This window comes from Salvelinus namaycush, chromosome 19 (assembly GCF_016432855.1).
Source record: "Salvelinus namaycush isolate Seneca chromosome 19, SaNama_1.0, whole genome shotgun sequence".
Taxonomy (NCBI): domain Eukaryota; kingdom Metazoa; phylum Chordata; class Actinopteri; order Salmoniformes; family Salmonidae; genus Salvelinus; species Salvelinus namaycush.
In genome coordinates, this window is record NC_052325.1 from 43,064,565 (window position 1) to 43,088,847 (window position 24,283).

General features: G+C 43.3%; 1 protein-coding gene across 1 annotated transcript in view; it reads left to right on the forward strand.

Moving 5' to 3' along the window:
- Positions 1 to 24,283, forward strand: part of adarb1b (adenosine deaminase RNA specific B1b) — a 180,163-nt gene that overhangs the window by 55,451 nt on the left and 100,429 nt on the right. The window contains exon 2 of the mRNA XM_039014175.1: positions 15,587 to 15,659. The gene's annotated coding sequence lies outside the window, so the exon portion shown is untranslated. The remainder of the gene's footprint in view (positions 1 to 15,586; positions 15,660 to 24,283) is intronic.

Here is a 24,283-nt window from a genome sequence, read left to right on the forward strand (position 1 = left end):
TTTAATGAGTGGCCATGACCCATAATCTATAGTGTGTACTTACCCTGAGGGCTAATCAGCCTGATGAGCGGTGTGTGTGTGTGTGTGTGTGTGTCAGGTGTATGTTGAGCATCATGACTGTCGGATGGTTGACTGTTTTTGTTGTGATGTGGATCTTTTCTTCTCTGGCTGTCTCTAATGCTTGTCCTTTTACAGTAATGTCAAGTGTTGCTTTGTCTTTTACATCACACCGTGCCAGTAGGTGTAAGCTATCTGGTAGTAGGTGTAGGACCTCTGACAGTCTCTATGGGGGTACCACAGGGTTCAATTCTCGGGCCGACTCTTTTCTCTGTATATATCAACGATGTCGCTCTTGCTGCGTGTGATTCCCTGATCCACTTCTACACAGACAATACCATTCTGTATACATCTGGCCCTTCTTTGGACATCTGGCCCTTCTTTTAACAAACATCCAAATGAGCTTCAATGCCATACAACAATCCTTCCATGGCCTCTAACTGCTCTTAAATGCGGGTAAAACTAAATGCATGCTTTTCAACCGTTCGCTGCCCGCACCCTCCCGCCCGACTAGCATCACTACTCTGGACGGTTCCGACTTAGAATATGTGGACAAATACAAATACCTAGGTGTCTGGCTAGACTGTAAACTCTCCTTCCAGACTCATATTAAACATCCCCAATCCAAAATTAAATCTAGAATCGGCTTCCTATTTCGCAACAAAGCCTCCTTCACTCACGCCGCCAAACATACCCTCGGAAAACTGACTATCCTACCAATCCTCGACTTCGGCGATGTCATCTACAAAATAGCCTCCAACACTCTACTCTGCAAAACTGGATGCAGTCTATCACAGTGCCATCCGTTTTGTCACCAAAGCCCCATACACCACCCACCACTGCGACCTGTATGCTCTCGTCGGCTGGCCCTCGCTACATATTCGTCGCCAGACCCACTGGCTCCAGGTCATCTATAAGTCTTTGCTAGGTAAAGCTCCACCTTATCTCAGCTCACTGGTCACGATAACAACACCCACCCGTAGCATGCGCTCCAGCAGGTATATCTCACTGGTCATCCCCAAAGCCAACACCTCCTTTGACTGCCTTTCCTTCCAGTTCTCTGCTGCCAATGACTGGAACGAATTGCAAAAATTGCTGAGGCTGGAGACATATCTTCCTCACTAACTTTAAACATCAGCTATATGAGCAGCTAACCGATCGCTGCAGCTGTACGTAGCCCATCTGTAAATAGCCCATCCAATCTACCTCTTTTGCACACCAGTATTTCTACTTGCACATCATCATCTGCACATCTATCACTCCAGTGTTAATTTGCTGAAGTGTCATTACTTCGCTACTATGGCCTGTTTATTGCCTTACCTCCTCACGCCATTTGCACACACTGTATATAGACTTTCTTTTTTCTATTGTGTTATTGATTGTACGCTTGTTTATTCCATGTGTAACTCTATGTTGTTGTTTGTGTCGCACTGCTTTGCTTTATCTTGGCCAGGTCGCAGTTGTAAATGAGAACTTGTTCTCAAATAGCCTACCTGGTTAAATAAAGGTGAAATAAAAAATAAAAAAAATAAAATCTACAGTGCCCTCAGAAAGCATTCACACCTCTTTCCTTTTCCCACATTTTGTTGTTAATTGTTTTTGTCAACGATCGACACAAAATGCTCTGTCACAAAGTGGAAGAAAAATTCAAACATTTGTAAAACACTTATGGAAAAAAAACACTAATATATCTTGATTAGATATATAGTCAACCCCCTGAGTCAATATAGCTAGAATCACCTTTGACAGAGATTACATCTGGGAGTCTTTCTGGGTAAGTCTCTAAGAGCTTTGCACACCTGGTTTGTACAATATTTGCACATTATTCTACTTAAAATTCTTCAAGCTCTGTCCAGTTGGTTGTTGGTCATTGCTAGACAGACATTTTCATGTCTTGGCATAGATTTTCAAGCCGATTTAAGTGCAAACTGTAACTAGGCCACTCAGGAACATTCAATGTCGTCTTGGTAAGCAACTCCAGTGTATATTTGGCCTTGTGTTTTAGGTTATTGTCCTGCTGAAAGGTAAATTTGTGTCACGTTCCTGACCTGTTTTATGTTAGTTTTGTATGTGTTTAGTTGGTCAGGGCGTGAGTTGGGGTGGGCATTCTATGTTTTGTGTTTCTATGTTTAGGTCACTTGTAATTAGCCTTATATGGTTCTCAATCAGGGACAGGTGTTTGACGTTTTCCTCTGATTGAGAACCATGTATAGGTTGGCTGTTCACACTGTTTGTTTGTGGGTGATTGTCTTCCGTGTCTGTGTCTGCGCACCACACGGGACTGTTTCGTTTGTTCGTTCGTTTTGATGTAGTCTGTTCCTGTTCGTGAGTTCTTCGTGTAGTTATGTAAGTTCCATGTTTAGGTCTGTCTACGTCGTTTTGTTATTTTGTAAATTCTCAAGTTTGTTTAGTTTTCGTCTTGTTTAAATAAAAGTCATGTCGTATCATAACGCTGCGTTTTGGTCAAATCCCTACTCCTCCTCTTCGGACGAAGAGGAGGAGGAAAACCGTTACAATTTGTCTACCAGTGTCTGTTGGAAAGCAGACTGAACAAGGTTTTCCTCTAGGATTTTGCCTGTGATTAGCTCTATTCCGTTTCTTTTTATCATACAAAACTCCCTAGTCCTTGCCGATGACAAGCATACCCATAACATGATGCAGCCACCACCATGCTTGAAAATATGAAGAGTGATACTCAGTGACGTGTTGTGTTGGATTTGCCCCAAACATAACGCTTTGTATTCAGGACATTTTGGCAGTTTTACTTTAGTGCCTTATTACTAACAGGATGCTTTGGAATATTTTTTAATCTGTACAGGCTTCCTTCATTCTTTTCACTCTGTCAATTCGGTTAGTACTGTGAAGTAACTACAATGTTGTTGATCCACCCTCAGTTTTTTCCTGTCACAGCCATTCAATTCTGGAACTGTTTTAAAGTCACCATTGGCCTCATGGTGATATCCATACTCCTTACTCACCGGCAACTGAGTTAGGCAGGACTATTCGAAGAGGGACGCAAGCAATTTTTTGCTGGATGTTAAATAAAACAGCCAATAGAACTCACAGGTAGTTTGAAAGAAGAGCGAACACACAGTGGCAGTAGGCTATAGCAGTTACAGTATTTATTCAGACCCATAACTATTCAATCTTCGTGAAGAGAAGTGAAAACCTTCTGCATCTAAAACTAGTTCTATATTATTCAAGAATGTCATTCGAATGAATTATGAAAGGAATGAAGCAACAATAGAGAGAGAAAGAGGAGGATGGCTGTTATTACATTAGGGGTAATATTATGAAAGGTATATATGCGTCAGCCTACTATTTATACGAATAGGCCTTATCATATTTCGCAATTAAAATCAAATTCGCTAGTCTATACTTGTGACTTTATTGGCTGCATCAGAATGTGAGTGTGAGTAATTCCAGTCCATATAATACAGTATAATACAGTACAGTAATACAGTTCACACTCAAAAAGATTAGCCTACTGGAGCTGGTTTCATTTATTTACCTAAGAGAGCATATAGCTAGCTACATCTACGGGCTTTTGTTTTTCTGTCGTGCGTAATGTGCTGTAGCCTATATCATATATGTGTTGGATAACGGCACAATCATTTGGGCTTTATTGGGCTTGGGCTCATTAAATGTCGTTAATGTAAATGTATTTGATGTGGCTCGTCAGGCTCCGGTAGCATCAGCTTTTTTGTTTTATTTCTGATCAAAGCTCTAATCAAATCCAGAGGTATTAATGTGCTTTATGATGCTTTTGAATGTCTCTTCCGGGTTTGCCGGCAAATACCAGGTTACCCAGGAGAAAAGGGATTTATTCTCAACATTTGCAAAATACCGGGAAAAGATTCAGCCCTAATCTTCACCCCACTAGTAACTTCAGACAGTCATACATCATAATATAATTGCCTATATTCTGTTCCACACACAGAAAACACATGGTAGAATCTCCTCTTTGCATTGCCACCAGTCATTTGCTAGCTTAACTTCTTCTGGCTGCAAGCCCGAAGCCGGGCACAATATGACAACAGCCACTTCAAGTGCAGGGCGCGAAATTCAAAATATATTTTTTAGAAATATTTAACTTTCACACATTAACAAGTCCAATACAGCATTTGAAAGATAAACATCTTGTGAATCCAGCCAACATGTCCGATTTTTTAAATGTTTTACAGCGAAAACACCACGTATATTTATGTTAGCTCACCACCAAATACAAAAAAGGACAGACATTTTTCACAGCACAGGTAGCATGCACAAAACCAACCTAACTAACCAAGAACCAACCAAACTAACCAAGAAACAACTTCATCAGATGACAGTCTTATAACATGTTATTCAATAAATCTATGTTTTGTTCGAAAAATGTGCATATTTGAGCTATAAATCAGTTTTACATTGCAGCTACCATCACAGCTACCGTCAGAAATGGCACCGAAGCAGCCAGAGTAATTACAGACACCAACGTCAAATACCTAAATACTCATCATAAAACATTTCTGAAAAATACATGGTGTACAGCAAATGAAAGACAGGCATCTTGTGATTCCAGCCAATATTTCCGATTTCTTAAGTGTTTTACAGCGAAAACACAAAATAGCATTATATTAGCTTACCACAATAGCCAGAAACACAAGCCATTCCCCAGCAGCAAAAGTTAGCGATCGTAACAAACCAGCAAAAGATATATAATTTTTGACTAACCTTGATAAGCTTCATCAGATGACAGTCCTATAACATCAGGTTATACATACACTTATGTTTTGTTCGAAAATGTGCATATTTAGAGCTGAAATCAGTGGTTATACATTGTGCTAACGTAGCATCTTTTTCCCAGAATGTGCGGATATTTTTATGACACTCAAACTATTCTGACCAAATAACTATACATAAACGTTACTAAACAATACATGTTGTATAGGAAATGATAGATACACTAGTTCTTAATGCAATCGCCGTGTTAGAATTCTAAAAATAACTTCATTACGACATCCAGCTTAGTTATAGCGAGAGAGTGCCCAAACTCTGGGCGCAAACTACTAGTACAACATGTTCGACAGATATATGAAATAGCATCATAAAATGGGTCCTACTTTTGACGATCTTTCATCAGAATGTTGTACAAGGGGTCCTTTGTCGGGAACAATCGTTGTTTGGATTTAGAATGTCCTCTTCTCCAGTCAATTAGCACGGAAAGCTAGCAAAGTGGCGCGAAGCTCTCCTTCCTGAACAAAGGCACACAACGCAACACGCCTAACGTCCCGAAAAAATTTCAATAATCTAATAAAACTATATTGAAAAAACATACTTTACGATGATATTGTCACATGTATCAAATAAAATCAAAGCCGGAGATATTAGTCGTCTATAACGACAGCTGTACAGAAGGCAAAACCAGGTCCCTTCACGCGCTCTCCAGAAAACAGGAAACTGGTGACACGTCATACAAAGAGCATTTATTCGACCCCAGATCAAGTTATACACTCCATTTCTTCTCTCACTGCCTGTCGACATCTAGTGGAAGACGTATGAAGTGCATGTATACTGATATATATCAAGGACATTTATAGGCAGGCCCTAGAACAGAGCATCGATTTCAGATTTTCCACTTCCTGTCAGGAAGTTTGCTGCAAAATGAGTTCTGTTTTACTCACAGATATAATTCAAACGGTTTTAGAAACTAGAGTGTTTTCTATCCAATAGTAATAATAATATGCATATTGTACGAGCAAGAATTGAGTACGAGGCCGTTTGAAATGGGCACCTTTTATCCGGCTACTCAATACTGCCCCTGCAGCCCAAACAGGTTAAAAATGGTCGTCTGTTTTGGCCTCCGAGGTTATCACGCGGAGGCTCTCTTTCTCAATATGAGTTAAGGTTTTATTAAATTCTGGTTATGCAAAATGAATGTTACAGATTGACAATATGCATTCCTCTCGTGTTGTTCCGGCCTATGTTGGGCTTGGTGTTGCAGTGAAACCCCTCCCCTACCCACTCTTTAAGGGGCGGCTGGGAGGTGACAGACAAGGTTATTTATGATAGAGATAGAAATAGGAGGGAGAGGAGAGAAATTACTAGTCTGTACACATGCACACGCACGCACACACACACACACACACACACACACACACACACACACACACACACACACACACACACACACACACACACACACACACACACACACACAGCTAATTACCTCTCCATCTGCTTGTCCCTCCTGGATGTTTTTAATAATTCCCACCAATCAAAAATAAGCAAATGAGATGTCTTTTGTTTGCACCCCTCCTGTGTCCTGACGAGGCATAGTGTTCTGGTTTAATATGCTCCATACCTTTTGAGATAACAAATCCCACTTAGTTTGAGTAAAATATAAAAATACAACTTTGTCTCCTATGGTAAATGCCCAAGTGTCCTCTTAGTATGTGCTCAGATAATGGCAATGTAGTCCTGTGTTTGGAGTTTCTGTTCTCTCCTTCTGCTCCGTTATTGGCTCTTGGTGATCTAGCAGGTGTGAGGCCTCCATCATCACCACTTAGGACCATGAGGCTGCAACTCGGTTCTGTTCCAAAATGGAGACTACACAAGAGAGGATTTAGCACTAGCGACGCTCTATTAAACATCACGCGTCACATGAAGCTTCAACCACCGAAGCATGAAATGATTATCGTAGATCATCAATCACCATCATCTAGCCAATCAGTTTGAGCCCCGGAAATAAGCCAGTTATATTCATATTTCTTCAAAGTGATCTCGGGGTAGCTCTCTTGGCTCAGGGAATTCAGGTCTCTTGCTAGTTAGCAGGTTATTGATTTGAAGCAGCCTTCTATTAGGAGTATGTCTCATCCACCCGCATTGTACTGAGAGACTGAGGCTGAAGCGCGGGCTGAAAAATGTCCTTGACAGTGCAAATCCTACGATGGCAGAGATACACATGATTAAAGAAAGCCTCCCACAAGAATTGCATCCCACATTAATAGGTTCCCACTAGAATACAAAATGTATACAGGTTGAAATTCCAATATAACAGGTCTAATTGAAAAATATTCATTGTGTTAGAAATTACATTCCTGCATTTTCCTGCGTCCTACATGTTCCTGCATTCAAATGTGTATTAATCTCCTGAATATATTATGGAATTTAACCTTGTCTTGTCGATTAACTTTTCTTTTTATTTCATTTTTTTCTTATTGGGACATAACCAGTGTTGTGTTCATTCAATGTTCTAGTGATGCCTATGTAACAGTATAACTTTACGGCGTCCCCTCGCCCCGACCCGGGCGCGAACCAGGGACCCTCTGCACACATCAACAACGGCCGCCCACGAAGCATCGTTACCCATCGCTCCACAAAGGCAGAGCAAGGGGAACTACTTCAAGGTCTCAAAGCGAGTGACGTAACTGATTGAAACGCTATTAGCGCGGACCACTGCTAACTAGCTAGCCATTTCACATCCGTTACACTTATGCTCTTGCTCTTCTTTGCCATTTTCCTCCTTGGTCGTTCCACCCGTTTCCCAGCCCTCTTTGAATGAGCGGGAGGCCCGGCCTGTGTATGCCCTGGCTAGTCATTAATAATGAATTGTGTTGGGTCTGTTTGAGAGATAATGATGGTAGTGATCGGAGACGGGCGTCCTTTAGAACCCTGCGGGTGGGATTATCACACACTGTCAGTCATTTCCACTGCTAAGCCAATAGGAGCTCTCTGACGGGGGAGCAGAGCACTTTCATTGGGTGAGATTGACAGTGTGCAGCCTTTATATGCCCCATTCAGGATATTTGCAGTTGTAGTATAAACATTCATTAATTACTAGTTACTAGTGTTGTCTCTCCAGGACTTTTGCTGCTTTTCAGGGCTTTTAGGCTTTAGCATGTGCAAGAGGTTACTGTAGCACTGCTGACACTGTGGCTCTACTCTCATTAGACCTGTGATATCTTAACTGTGTCTGTTTGACAAGGCTACAGAGAGTCTGCTTATTACAGTACCTCCTGGCCCATGGCCCAAGGAGATGAAGCCACATGGAGATAAACAACCTTTTGGTTTTGGCTAATGTATATGGGATTATTTTGAGGCCGGCGGATGATCAAATTGAGTGGTCATTTCCGGTGTACTTTGCGCTAACTGTACCATTGCAAGAAAGTGAGAGAGAGTTTTAAGAGGCTTTGTCTGAGCAACAGGAATCCGGCCTAAAGTTTTGGCAGACTCGGGGAAGGGGGTTAATTACATGTACGTGTCGAAACTATTCTGATCAGTCTCCCGCTCCACTAACAGCTGCACTTGAACACCCCTTGTCACTGCATTCTTCTCAAACGAAGCAGTTGGGAAATGTGCAAATGTCATGCTTTACAATCGAAGCAGCTTGTCTGAACATTACGCTCTAAACTGGCTGCTTCCAGTCTTTGGTTATCACCGTTTGGCTTCCCGCAATGGACTTGGAGGCTTTAATTATCATAATTTCCATTAAAGGACCCATGAGCACCAACGTGTTCATTTTTCAACCATTTTCCACGTTACAAATTAGGCAGAAGTGAAGGATTTGATTTCTGGTCAAACAGATGGAAGTGTATTTTAGAAAACATCTACCAGAAAAAGTCTTACGGTATTAGAAATAGATCAAAACACAATAATGTTGAACTCTAATATCGACAACTAATATCCTAATACACCTACATATCTTGAAGTTTTTTTCAAATTTCTCTCTCATGAGGAGGGGGGATAATGAAAGTTCACAGAACTAACAGTAAAGTTAGACCTACCAATTAGTTAGTGTTCTTACTGCTATACATTTTGGTTTATGAATTATTAAGCGATTAAAACTCGTAATTATGTGACCAAATCAGTAATTGAATTGAATTGGCAATTGAATTGGCTACAATGAGAAATCATAGTAGTCACGAACCACAGTTGGGTCACATGCTACTGTCTCTCTACTGTTAGTCCCTTCCACTGGCATACTGTTATGTTTAGCTCATTGCTGTTTTCTCTCTGTCATCTGGTGGTCAAAGAAAGTGTGAAAACAGTCTGGACAACCCCTCCTTCTGTCTCTCTGCTTCTCTTCTCTCTCTCTCTCTCTCCAGTCTTACTGACACCTACCAATGAGTCCCCTCTCTTTCCATTTACTGTAACCAGCATCTGCAGACGTTGACTTTTGGTCTGGTTCAGCCTTGATTTGGCCCAAACATAGATGTACATAATTGGCGGACCAAGTCTGAACCAATCTTTGACGTGTATCTTTCACAAGTTTGGACAGCACAATACAGTACAGTACAGTGAATCACAGTAGAGTATAGATCAGTACAGTAGAGCACACTAGAGTACAGTATAATATACTGAACTATACTTTACTGTACTGAACTCTACTCCACTGTGATGTGCTGTGCTGTACTGTGATGTCAACTTGTAAAATCGTCTAATCGTCTATGATTGGTTCAGATTTGGTCAGGTCCAGACCAACCAAATGTGGTCTTGTTTGGGGGCGGAGCCAGTGTGTATAATAATACCCATATATGCAACGTGTGATATTGCATATTTCTACCTTTGTGTACCTATTCAGGATACATCACCATGAAGAGAATGACATTTATATACATAATTATGCATTTCTGTGTAGTACAGCTCAGGGACCCGTGATCTTATTCCGTTACCGTAATTCTGTGTAAATTCACTTACTGTAGCTCAATAACAAAAAAACAAAATCCCCCAACAACCTCGTACCCCGGTACACTGACTCGGTACCGGTACTCCTTGTATAAAACCTGTATATAGCCTCGTTATTGTTATTTTATTGTGTTACTATTTTCTTTTTATCTATTTGTTAATTTTCTTACTTTTTAACTGCATTATTGGGAAAGGGCTCGTAAGTAAGCATTTCACGGTAAAGTCTTCACTTGTATTCAGCGCATGTGACAAATAAAATTTGTGTCACGTCCTGACCATAGTGCTTATGTGTTTTGCTTGTTTTAGTGTTGGTCAGGACGTGAGCTGGGTGGGCATTCTATGTTGTGTGTCTAGTTTGTCTGTTTCTGTGTTCAGCCTAATATGGTTCTCAATCAGAGGCAGCTGTCAATCGTTGTCCCTGATTGAGAATCATATATAGGTGGCTTGTTTTGTGTTGGGATTTTGTGGGTGGTTGTTTCCTGTGTCAGTGTTTGTGCCACACGGGACTGTTACGGTTAGTTCGTTTGTTATTTTGTATAGTGTCTTGTCTTCGTGTATATTAAATCATGGAAACTTACCACGCTGCACATTGGTCCTCCGATCCTTCTCGCCTCTCTTCGTCCGAGGAGGAGGAAGAGCTAGACTGCCGTTACAATTTGATTTGAAAATGTGTTTTATTTTAATCAAGGTGTCCTGTCATAGCTGCAGTGTTGGGGAAGCTACTCTGCAAATATAGTTTACCGAGCTACCAATTACTTCACACTGGAAGAAGTTAAGCTACGCTAAAGCTACCCGTGTAGTTTACTTAACTACAGATGCAGTGCATTCGGAAAGTATTCAGACCCCTTGAGTTTGTCCACATTTTGTTACGTTACAGCCTTGTTATAAAATGTATTAAATAGTTATTTTCCCTCATCAATCTACACACAATACCCCATAGTGACAAAGCAAAAACAGGTTTGTAGAAATTTTTGCAAATGTATAAAAAAACAGAAATATCACATTTATATAAGTATGCAGACCCTTTACTCAGTACTTTGTTGAAGCACCGTTGACAGCGATGACAGCTTTGAAGGTAGGCCTTGAAATACATCCACAGGCACACCTCCAATTGACTCAGATGATGTCAATTAGCCTATCAGAAGTTTCTAAAGCCATGACATCATTTTCTGGAATTTTCCAAGCTGTTTAAAGGCACAGTCAACTTAGTGTATGTAAACTTCTGACCCACTGGAATTGTGATACAGTGATCTGTCTGTAAACAATTGTTGGAAAAATTACTTGTGTCATGCACAAAGTAGATGTCCTAACTGACTTGCCAAAACTATAGTTTGTTAACAAGACATCTGTGGAGTGGTTGAAAAATGAGTTTTAATGACTCCAACCTAAGTGTATGTAAACTTCTGACTTCAACTGTGGACAGGTGTGTGCCTTTCCAAATCATGTCCAATCAATTGAATTTACCACAGGTGGACTCCAATCAGGTTGTAGAAACATCAAGGATGACCAATGGAAACAGTATACACCGGAGTTCAATTTCGAATCTCATAGCAAAGGGTCTGAATACTTATGTAAATAAGGTATTTCTGTGTTTTATATTTAATACATTTGCAAAAGATTCTAAGTACCTGTTTTTGCTTTGTCATTATGGGGTATTGTGTGTAGATTGATGAGGGGAAATGAGGCTGTAATGTAACAAAATGTGGAAAAAGGGAAGGGGTCTGAATACTTTCCGAATGCACTGTACTTTGAAAAAGTAGTTTACTACATCTAAAGTACTTTGGAAAATTATCATATATAAATCTGAAATGCCAGACTACAAATTGCAAGAACATTTAACAGCATATGTGATTTGGTCTATTAAATACCTAAACAATGGTTCGTGTGAGAATTAGGCAGGTCTGATGCCAAAAAATAAAGGACACGATTGCCTTTCAGTCAGTTGAGATGTTGGCAGCAGTCTCTCCCTCTGACTGTATCAAGGCGGAATTTTGCTCCCGTGTCACAAGATAGCTAGCCTGGTTACTGGTCTGGATCTGTATTTAACATCACTACATTGTTGCCATGTTAAGAAAATACTAACTTTTCAATCAGAAACTAATTGTCACCCAGGCTACAGAACAGTCTAATCGTCTCTAGTCTGTGGGAGATTTTTCACTATCACTAAGTGTTGTTGCCATTGTTGACCTTGGGTGTCAGAATGCACCTCACTCTATAGAGTTTCCCCATTCATTAATCTCCCTCCCTGTAACATCTCCATTGGATGCTTTTATCCATTCGACAAGCTCCCTCTTGACTAGACAGGAACACCCCGTCATAAGTATCACCCACAGACGACCCCTAGTCAACAAGCTCCTCTCCCCCCTTTCCCCTCCCTTTCCCCTCTCGAACCCGCTCTTTTGTCAGCCGCCTTTGACAAAACAGACCTGAAACTCGAGCCGTTGTAATGGATGCTTCCGCCTGGCTGCCAAGCCCTTGTTTCTCTTTTGTCTGGCCCTTTTTTTGTGCCCCGGGCTCTACAGCGGCCATCAACGTTTTCCCGAGAAGGGGCAGAGAGACGTGAAAAATGAAGTGATTACAAAGCTGCTCTCTGCCGCATTGAGTCAGAAAATAAGAGCATTGTGTCAGTTATTTCTCAATTTCCTCCCGCCTTTGTCCCAGTGGATGGATTATGACTTGCCCAGGCTTTTCTCTAATGGCTATTATGCATCAAGTCGAACTGGGCCATTCATCAAAAATGATTGGTTTCATGAATTCGTATTCCGATAAATGTGGCCAATTACAGTAGCTTGGATACATGTTGAGAAGATGAAGGCTGTAATTAAGAGTTGGAGGCTGTGTGTGTGTGTGTGTGTGTGTGTGTGTGTGTGTGTGTGTGTGTGTGTGTGTGTGTGTGTGTGTGTGGTGTGTGTGTGTGTGTTTGAGTGGGGATGGTTGTATAGGCCTACCCAGTGTTTCCCCACCGCTGCTAAATTGCTGCAACCACCCCCCCAAAAAATGTATACAAAAATAATATATGTTTCTTCCGGGACAAACTTTTAAATGGATAGTTGTTGGCTCAATGACTGGAAGTCTATGGGAACAGCTAGCATGTCATGTCAATGCTAGTAGCAATGCACCCCCCCCCCCCCCCGCTGCGACCACTGCTGCTCCCTAGGGGTACACTGGGCCCTACCTATAAATGTTTGTGACAATGCCGACATGAATATGCAGATGAGCATTATCATACCCCATAGGGAGTAGAGTTCACAAGTGTACTGCGTGTGCAGTGTGTGAGTGCTTGAGAGTGGATATTTCTGTCACAATCAGCGGTGGGATACGATGCCTAATTTAACCTCACAGTCCCTCTCTTGCATATGTTCCAGCTTGTGTGTGTGTGGATACGATAACGTGTGATGTGGATGCGTCTGGGGAGTCGCTTCATTTAACTGTAGCGTCACTAGTTCCCTGGTCTCGGTGAATGACAGGATACGCTGCTCTATTTCTAGAATGTGTTTTTAAGCCAGGATGATGTCATCCTATGTATTTGCCATCCTCTGTAGCGTTCCCTCCACTTTTATTATGAATGGAGTTACGAAGCAAAGACATCCGGGGCAGGGCTTCACAGCGCCATAAATCAAATTACACAACGTCCTAAAACCTCATAATGGATTACCATAACCACGCAGTGAGTTATAATATGTCTTGAATGACACTGCCACTAATGACACGATACTTGTCCATACCATGCCGTGTCGGGTCGTTGCGATTTACCACGATGCCAATGTCACAACCTTATTACGCAAAAAAATGGCTCATGACAAACCACAAGATATCGACCAAACTTTCAAGCTTGCCATGATCTTTCGAGCACGGTGACCTGATGAAGATCCACGTGGCATCAAATCAAGTTGCCAATGTCTGGAGCATCTTCTGCTGTGCCGGCATCACTCCCCTCGCGCCGAGGACGCGAGTTTGTCCACCACAAGCAGACGGGGCGTTGCGATAAGGCAGGAAGAGCACCTTGGCGAGGGCCTGGAATGCTGAGGCCCTTCTCCATCTCCTCCACACACACTTGGGCCGTGATAAGACGCGGTGGATGGAGAGTGGCTGCTTCAGACACGTCGTGCAGCTGTCATGTGGACTGCACCACTCATCCCACCCTAGCCTCATTTTGGTCGGCTGAGCAGCTCACTTAAGTGCGGCACAGTGCTTTTTCCCCCTCTTTCTTCTCCCAGCTAAATGGGAATCATTTTGCTCGTAGATTCATTTTTTTTGATTGAGCTCAGTCCCCGTCGTTGCGACATAACCGAGTGCTAGCAAGCAGCAGTATTTGCGTTCATTTGCATTTTATGAACACTGTACTGAAGTAATGTTCCTGTCGTTCCCTTTGTGTCACCGTTACATCCACTTCCATGACATATTGCGTACGTTGAGCCGAATCGTCTACTCGAATACGGTGCCTAGTGAAAGTCTACACACCTCTTTCACAGTTGTCACATTTTACATTGTATTTTTTTTGTCTCCATCCAGATCTATACGACTTGCTCCACATTTTCAAAGTGAAGGAAAAAGTATCCCCCGCCCCTTACCAACTCTGCACAACTCTTAGGGCAACATGTATCCATTGTTTTTGTCTAAATTGCTCTAGCTCAGTAAATTTGGTTGGGAATCATTGTTGAGGAGCAATATTCAAACCTTGTCTCAGATTTGTAAGCAGATTTAAAGTCAGGACTGAGACTGGACCCCTCTGGAACACTCAACACCTCTTGGAAAGCCTTTCTGGTGTGTCTTTGGTATTACAATTGTCTCACTGAAGAATAAAACTCTATCTCAGGGTTAGGTATCCAGAAGATTGATGCAGATGTTCCTGTAACGTTTTACCTGGGCTTTGCTCCTTTCATATTTATTTTGATCCTGACAAACTCCCCAGTCCCTGCTGGTGACACGCCATGACGTGACACTGCCCAGTCCCTGCTGGTGACACGCCATGACGTGACACTGCCCAGTCCCTGCTGGTGACACGCCATGACGTGACACTGCCCAGTCCCTGCTGGTGACACGCCATGACGTGATACTGCCCAGTCCCTGCTGGTGACACGCCATGACGTGATACTGCCCAGTCCCTGCTGGTGACACGCCATGACGTGATACTGCCCAGTCCCTGCTGGTGACACGCCATGACGTGATACTGCCCAGTCCCTGCTGGTGACACGCCATGACGTGATACTGCCCAGTCCCTGCTGGTGACACGCCATGACGTGATACTGCCCAGTCCCTGCTGGTGACACGCCATGACGTGATACTGCCCAGTGCCACCACAGTACTTGAAAATACAGAGGGTTTCACTCCTGTAACATGGGGCATCAAACAACAGGCTGACGTTCCGGTTGGCATGCTGAAGCTCGTCTCCTATGCCCATCTCGCCACCTGCCCTGGCACTGCCTTACGGCACTGGTTGCTTTCAGATCAAGTCCCTACTTGATTGTGATTTGTTCAGATGCCAAGTATCCAATGTACTCATAGCTAAGGTAGCCCTATTCAAAAGGAGCCATCTTGTCCCTGCTTGGTTTCCAACCACTCCCGTTTCAGGTACATTCCAGTCTCCTTGGGCGTTACGAATATGGACCACCACACATGTTTGGCAGACAATCATTTTGTGGTGTCTTGAACTTTTGGTTGTTGGTGGTCTTGCCTTTCACACTGCTGGAGTGGGGGTCAGAGCATCTGGGCAAGTGGATACTTCTGCACTTGGCATGGGTGTTTGTGAAATTCAGACACTTCCTGTAAGGCTCAGTATTGTTTTATCTAGCTTTACTGACATCTCTGTTTTATAGGAAGAACAGTGTCATTATAATACTCATACTGATATTCTCTCTTTCAGGCATGAGCTCTGACGCCTGTTCGTAGGACTTCATCAAAGATCTGCATCACTCCGCTGACTGCCCAGAGCCACGGTAAGTTGAACAGATTGTAGTTTACTTCACAAACCTTATGTAGCTCCAAGTGCATGGAGCTAAACTCTCTAGAGTTCCCACCACGAAACTCTAGCACACAGCTATTCTTGAATACTCCACAAACAATTCAGACTGGTTAGACTGTTTATTGGTGAAGGTCGCTGTGACTGCTCCAAGGCTGCCCTGTGAAGGCTGTTTGACTAAAGACATTGCGGGATTTAGATTTCTTTGAATGTTCAAATTGCCGACCCTGACCCAGCTCGTGCCTGAGAGACATGACTTTAAGCTTGCAGATCACTTGGAGAATCTGCAGATTCTATCAATCTTCAAATAATGTGTGACTGTAACTGCTAGGTTTTGCTCAGTATAAGACTAGGGCTGCAGTGGCTCTTTCCGGGCCTTTGAGTGACATGGCTTGGCATTGGCAACAAGAGGACCCACAATCGTCTCTTTCACTCTGCAACAGGACCCAGCCCCTTCAACAATTAAACCCATTAATATGTAAAAAGGCAGACAATATGAATATCATATCCCTATGTTAGGTTACACAAAGGCTTTCCTAAGGCTGCCTTAGTGAAGGTAACACTATATCCAACACAGGGGTTGCGTTACCAATGCCTGATACTTAAATAATGAAGGGTGTCCATTAGGGCTGTCCCTGCCCCCCCAAAAAATATTGGCTGAAATTTTAAAACATGTATTTTTCCATATATAGACGCACCCCTATGTGTTTGAATAAAATCAACTATATGCACTGAGCTTGTCTGATGCTTTAAGCGCACTGTTTGATCAAATAATTAAGACACACAAATGACTCAAGAGGGAGCCCGATGGCCATGTTGTGTTAAAAAACAATGACAGCGAGTTCCTGTGTGACTGGCGCACATTGTCTCTCTGTCCTCCCTGCTGCACCGAACAGGCACCACAGCACGTCTTTATCGCGCTGTCCGTGCTGGAGCTGCAGCATAATTACAGCCATTTAGTTTCTTACTTGTATCTCTGACTGAAAAGTTCTGTTACCGAAATACCTAATTTGTTTAGGAAAAACATTCCCTCAACCCTTGCTCTCTCCGTGAAACATGTATGCAAGCCTATTATAATCACACCAATAAAATGGTTTTAACAAACTCCGTAATACGTGACAGCAAAATGGATGCGGAGGACGTGAAAAAGAAACTCAAAACGGGCGAATGTTTACTGGTTGCTTAGGAGGGAAAGGGGAAGTCAGATCTGTGGAAGACATTTGACTTAGTTGTGGAAACTACTGGAGATCCAGCTAAAGGAGGGTACAGGCGCAAGCGCTGCATGAATATTTTGTGCCAAACAGACTCTGTTAGATTACTTTTTTAATTTTTAATATGACAATTTGGAACAGTATAAACAACACTAAATAAATGATAAATGTACCAGAGAATCTGTTCTAACTCAAAAAGATATAGAAAGCCTTTATTACAGCAAAGACTAACATGACAGTTGCATTCATTCGTGAATTGCAGTTTATTTATTGCATAAGCTAATTATCCAAAGCTCCCTTTGTTATTTCATTTGAAAACTAAAATGCTTGGTTGCATTTCAAAGCATGAATGACTCGTGTGCCTATATATTGAAATATATGTTGAAATATAGGCCCAAGTAAGTTACGGTAGGTATCAAGACTAAACAGGACGCACACTATAGGCCTTCAGCTCGATGGTGGCTATACAAGGCTACTACTATAGGAAGCCATATAGCGATAATGACATGACTTATTATAATGATGATCATAATAACAATTGTAATAATAACAATAAGAAGGAGATCAAGAAAAAGGAGGGTATAAGAGCGAGAGCTGCGTGCATTATTATGTGTGACAAACAGGTGCTGTCTTTTAGATGACAATAACAATGTTGTGCCCGTTTGGAACAGTGTGAACAACACTAAATAAATCACAAGTAATACCTGTTCTAACACCTTTTTTTACAGCCTTTATTACAGCATAGCGAAGATTAAAAACGGAATTTGTGAAATTGCTTTAGCCGACATTTTTTAGGTTGCGTGAGGCTTGGTGCTCAATGAATCAGTAGGCTATTAAACTGGCAACAGAAACAGGATCTGTTTTATTTCTGTAGATATATATATATTAGTGATTTACAAAGCCAGGCACATTTAACAGTTAGGCTATTGATTATAGACCTAATTAAGTTGGGGTTTCCTCTCTCTGTTACGGCTCTCGTTGGTGGTATGAAGAGTGGACCAAGGCGCAGCGTGGTAAGTGTTCACGATTCTTTTATTTCAAAAAACACTCAAACAAAATAACAAATGTGAAAACGAAAGCGCACAGTTCTGTCAGGCAGAAACACGAAACAGAAAACAAGATCCCACAACCTAATGGTGGGAAAAAGGGCTGCCTAAGTATGATCCCCAATCAGAGACAACGATAGACAGCTGCCGCTGATTGGGAACCACACTCGGCCAAAAACAAAGAAACAGAAAACATAGAATGCCCACAGAAATCACACCCTGACCTAACCAAATAATGAAATAAAAAGTCTCTCTAAGGTCAGGGCGTGACACTCTCCTCACTTTTCTTAGACAATTAAGGCTGTTTCCTCGTCTCTACGCGCCGCTGCTGCCTCTGCGACCGCTGTCCATCCCGGGAAAAAGCGCATTTGTTATAAAATAATATCATATTTATTAGTGTTGCACCATTATTTTTACATAATATAACCATTTACATTTTAGTAGCACATGTCTTAGTGCCAGTAATGGCCTCCGCAATGGATTAGTCCACTGAGACCGGCGCGACTCAGACAGGTGTCTTGTGCCGCATAAAAAATATATATTTGCGACTGCTCGACTAAAGAAATCTCAGTCTACCAACAGCCTATTGACCAAACAATCGACCAGACGACTAAATGGGGTCAGCCCTAAATGGGGTCAGCCCTAATGTCCATATGACCGGCGCAACTATGAGCGCCGTATCATAAAACGCCAGTGTGCGTTATACCAAATGATGGTAACCTGCGTCATCCAGTGCTCTCGGCTTAGAAAAACAGAATAATCTTTTTTGATATTTTCTCTCAGGTCTTAGAGGATAAAAATTCCGGCTCTACCCAGTTTCTATTTTTGGAATGCTCAACTAGCAGGGGGCCCGGATTCCTATTTTTCTCCCCCTGGTGGAAATCCAAACCCTGTTAGGTTGATTAGGGCTGTAAGTTTAGCTATTATCAAGATGAGAATTATTGTCTTTTCCCTCCCGTTTTTTCCCCCGTGGAGTAGGTTCTCTGCTTAGTATTTCCTTGTCTACCTTCCAAGGCACAGATGTCTACTACAGACCGAGGTGTCGTTGATGCCTGCTGACATTTGGCACCCTCCTCTCTCTACTTTAGAAAACACCCTCTTTTTCTCAGCATTGCACTGAGAGGGAGGAACTGTCCAGAGAGGAGGAACTTGGGCTCTGAGACGTCCGCGCTCTCTCTGGGGGAGAGCGGAGTGCTGACTGAACACCCAGTCTGTTCAGCAGCTCCCAGTGCGGTGGCTGTGGCACGGGCGGCGGCGCCTGGCAGTATTCAGGTGACGGTGTTAAGCTGGCAGCGTTAAGGGGCAGAGATTGTCATTCTTTTGTATTGTCCTGTGGCAAATCTCCCTCAGCCCCATCAGGAGCTCTGCTGGTTGGAAACCTGTGCGATCTCTCTCTGCCGTGGCCTCTGTCTTCCATTCTCTCTCTCCCTCACCTATCTCCACTGGCAGATATAGGCACATACATACAGACGTCAGGGCCAGCACCGGTCATGCTGAATTCCACTAGTGGCGACTCGTGATTTTTAGAGAAATTACCTGGGAGGGGTGTGTGATGGTCACACTGCTGATGTTCATCTTGGCAGGGAAAGGGCCTGTGGTGTCCTTTCTCCGTCACCCCCCCCCCCCCCCCCCCCCACCTTAAACCTCCATTACAGTGATGAGTCTTTACTGCAGCATCGGCAAAACAGTTGCAACACACTGGGTTAGTCAACACAGTGAGTCAATGAGTCCCGCCACAGGCAAGCACAGCAAGCTGGGACAGTGCACAGGATGCTGGCAAATGCTGACGGAGGTACTGTAGTGGCATGTAGTCATAGTAGACAGGCTGACAGATAGGAGGACAGAGAGCGAGACAGGCGTATAAGCAGGCAGACAGACAGGCAGGCGTATAGACAGACCGAGATCGTCCTACAAGATTAAGTCACGGTCCAGCTATTTCTGTGCATACAGTTTGTATGTGTATGTCTGTGCATACTGGCCCAGTCAGTGCTCTCCTCAGGTGTGCACTGACGGATGGTGAGGAAGATGAAAAATGCGAGGCAATTCTTCATGGGACCGCTTCTCTTTATTTAAATGAGTTGTATTTCCCCCCCCACTACAGAGATAACATTTTTTGATGAATTAATCTTCACAAGATGTCTTGCAGTGTGCGGGCGGTGATATTTCATTTATGACAACGGTAAAGATTGTTGTTAATTTGTAGGCAGCCTGCTGGGGGAATCGTTAGAACCGAGACCCGTCTCACCTTGGGCTCTGTTCACTCTACTTAGGTTTTGAACAGAGGGAAGGTGTGTGTGTGTGCGTGTGCGTGCGTGCTTTCATATGACGCATTCATTAATTTTCACAGCTCTCTTGCTAACTCACTCACTCACACACACCTTGCTAACTCACACTCTCTCTATATTCCAGCCAGGCATTTTATCAGACCAAATGCAGCCATTTTCCGCTACATATGTTTTCAGTTTCTCTTCTTAACCTCTCTGGGATATGTGGGATGGTAGTGTCCCACCTGGCCAACATCCAGTGAAAATGCAGAGTGCCAAATTCAAATAAATTACTATAAAAATTTAACTTTCATGAAATCACACATTCAATATACCAAATTATAGCTACACTTGTTGTGAATCCAGCCAACGTGTCAGATTTCAAAAATGCTTTACGGCAAAAGAAAACAATGCTATTCTCTGAGGATAGCACCCCAGCTAACAATCACAGACCATCATATTTCAACCCTCCCGGCGCGACACAAAATGCAGAAATAAAGATATAATTCATGCCTTACCTTTGACGAGCTTCTTCTGTTGGCACTCCAATATGTCCCATAAACATCACAAATGGTCCTTTTGTTCGATTAATTCCGTCGATATATATCCAAAATGTCCATTTATTTGGCGCGTTTGATCCAGAAAAACACCGGTTCCAACTTGCACAACGTGACTACGAAATATCTCAAAAGTTACCTGTAAGCTTTGTCCAAACATTTCAAACTACTTTTGTAATACAACTTTAGGTATTTTTTAACGTAAATAATCGATAAAATTGAAGACGGGATGATCTGTGTTCAATACCGGAGGAAAACAATGTGTAGCATGCTTTCTGGTCACGCACCTCTAACAAACAGTACACTTCACTGGAGCCTCATTCTGAACATTGCTACTTCTTCATTTCTCAAAGGAAAAACCTCAATCAATTTCTAAAGACTGTTGACATCCAGTGGAAGCGATAGGAACTGCAGGAAGGATCTGGATTCCCATTGAAAAGAGAGTGACAAAAAAACAAAAAATCTGAATGGTTTGTCCTCTGGGTTTTGCCTGCCAAATAAGTTATTTTATAGTCACAGACATGATTCAAACAGTTTTAGAAACTTCAGAGTGTTTTCTATCCAATACTAATAATAATATGCATATATTAGCATCTGGGACTGAGTAGGAGGCAGTTTACTCTGGGCACGCTTTTCATCCAAACGTGAAAATGCTGCCCCCTATCCTAGAGATGTTAAGTGGAGAGGAAGAGCAGGATAAGGCCTAGTGACTCAGACTTATGTAAAAGCTTTGACTCGCGAACACTTTAGGCCTCTGCTTCGTCTTCGTATTTGGCTTGGTCAACTGCAGTCACGTGGGGAGAGTTAGAGTGTGGGGATCCATTTCAAAGGGAAAATATGATTGGATACCATCTTTTAGGTCTTTGCTTCGGAGATGTTTGTTAGATTGTTATTGCCGTGCTTGATTTCCGAATCTTACAGGCGTACAAATGTCATACCGCCCGAACATAACCTCCCCTGATATTGTGATGGTGCGAGGTACGATATTTGTGTCTAACTTTCGCACTCATCATTATTCACGTTTCATTCAGGACTCTCCATAATCATGGGAGCATCCACATGAATGTAAAACAGTTTAGAAACAAATTATATTGTGATTTACAATAAAAGGGACTCCAAAATGACAAAATACATGACGTACCATTCATTTCTTTTGGGAAACAACATAATATGAAACACAACCAAAACAAATAGCAAATGCATCCGACAAGTCGGTAGGGTCACAACTTTGATGTAGTCATTGCGTGCTGTTAATATGGGACCAAATACTTAACTTTTTACTACTTTAATACACATATAAGTGAATTTGTCCAAATAGTTTTGGTCACTGTATATATGTAGTATTTTTGTTGTCTCTTTCCAGCATATCTCTTATTTTGGAAGTCCGGGGAGCAGGTAGCTGCCTAATGGCGGCCAATCAGCAGCCTGATGGTCTAGAGGTAGAAGCTATTGGCCAGTCTTACATTTTTTGTTGTTGTTGCCATGATTCTCCTATACTGCCCGCGTCTGAGTGATGGAAGCTGGGAGAACAGGCCGTGGCTCTGGTGGTTGAGGTCCTTAATGATCTTCTTGGCCTTCCAGCGACATCTGGTGTTGTAGGTGTCCTGGAGGGCAGGCAGTGAGCACCCAATGGTGCAATCGGCTACCCGTACCACCCTCTGTAGCACCATGCGGTCAGCGGCGGTGGAGTTTCCGTACCAGGCTGTGATACAGCCCGACAGTATGCTCTCGATGGTGCTCCTGTAGAACACTGTGAGGGCCCTCGAGGACAGGCCGAATTTCTTCAGCATCCAGAGGTTGAAAAGACGCTGTCGTGCCTTCTTCATCACCGTGTCCGTGTGGATTGACAATTTTAGCTCCTTGGAGATGTGTACGCCAAGGAACTTGACGTTTTTCACCTTCTCCACGGCGGTCTGTTGATGAGGATGGGGTGTGCCCAGCCTGGTTCATCCTGAAGTCCACAATCAGCTGCTTTGTGTTGCTGACATTGAGGGAGAGGTTGTTTACCTGGCACTACACCGTCAGAGTGCCTACCTCCTCTCTATAGGCCGTTTCGTCGTTGTTGGTAATGAGGCCTACTACTGTTGTGTCATCAGCGAACTTGACGATGGAGTTGGAAAACCTGTGTGTATACAGGGAGTACACGAGGGGACTGAGGACACACCCTTGTGGGGCCCCCATGTTGAGGATCAGTGTGGAGGAGGTAATGTACCTCTCAAAGCACTTTATGATGACGGAAGTGAGTGCTACGGGTCGGTAGTCATTCAGTTCACTTACTTTCCCTTTCTTGGGCACAGGGGTTGATAGTGGACATCTTGAAGCAGGTGGGGATAACGGCCTGAGCTAGAGAGAGATAGAAAATGTCAGAAAACACAACAGCTAGCTGGTCTGCACTTGCTCAGAGTTGTTATGCTCGAAACATGAGGAAAGGGTGTCTAGGTCGTCCAGTAAGGTGGCGTTGTTGTCCGCGACGTGACTGGCTTTCATTTTGTAATCCGTGATCGTTAAAAAGCCCCTACCACATACGCCTCGTGTCCGACCCTCTGAATTGCTCCTCCATTTTGCCCCTATACTTATGGACCCCAGGAAGAGTAGCAGCTGCATGTGCAGTAGCTAATGGGGATCCTCATAAACTACACTGAATTTGAAAAGCATCGCAAGGGACAGGCTGATTAGGACATGTACAGACGCGCACACACACATACAACGGACAAGCGCGCACACAACGAACAAGCACGCACACAGACACACACACTTTTCAAGAAGAAGCTCAGGTGGCTATGAGTGTAGCTGGCTGCCGGATTTAATGCTCTGGCTGATCACATTCCAGCTGGGACTAGCACAACACCCCATGTGTTAGTAACGTATGTGTCTCTGTGTGTGCCGGTACGTGTTCACATGAGGGCCTCGTGTCAGTAGGCTTACAGTATACTGTAATATTATGTGTGTTTGTCATACTGCCTGTGTCCGTGAATAGTGGCAAATGTGTAAAGTGTGTGTGTGCATGCCTGTGTGCCAGCGTGTGTAGATTGTGTGTAACCAGATCTGGGCATACCTCTTGCTAGGGGGTCCGAGCACACGGCTAGCCAGCCTGCCACTCCTGCCTCTGGCACCACACAGACTGGCAGCTCCAGACCACTTTGTCACCCCCATCCCCCTGTCTTTCTCTCCCGCCCTCTTCCATCCCTCTATCCCCTCTTCCCATCCCATACCTAGTCAGTTGTCCAACCGAATGTATTCAACTGCAATGTGTCTTCCGCATTTAACCCAACCCCTCTGAATCCATCCCCTCACCCCCCTCCCTCATTCTCTCCTTCTCCACCTCCTACAGTCTCTTCTTCCCCCTCTCTCCACCCTGGTTGTGATTGTGGTCTAAGGCTGACTGACTCAGACCTTCACACACCACACACACACACACACACGCGCGCACACACACACACACACACACACACTGAAAGCAGGGGCCTGTGGCCGAGTCACATGCAGAGCACAACACTTAGCTCCTCAATAGCCTGCAGTAGTT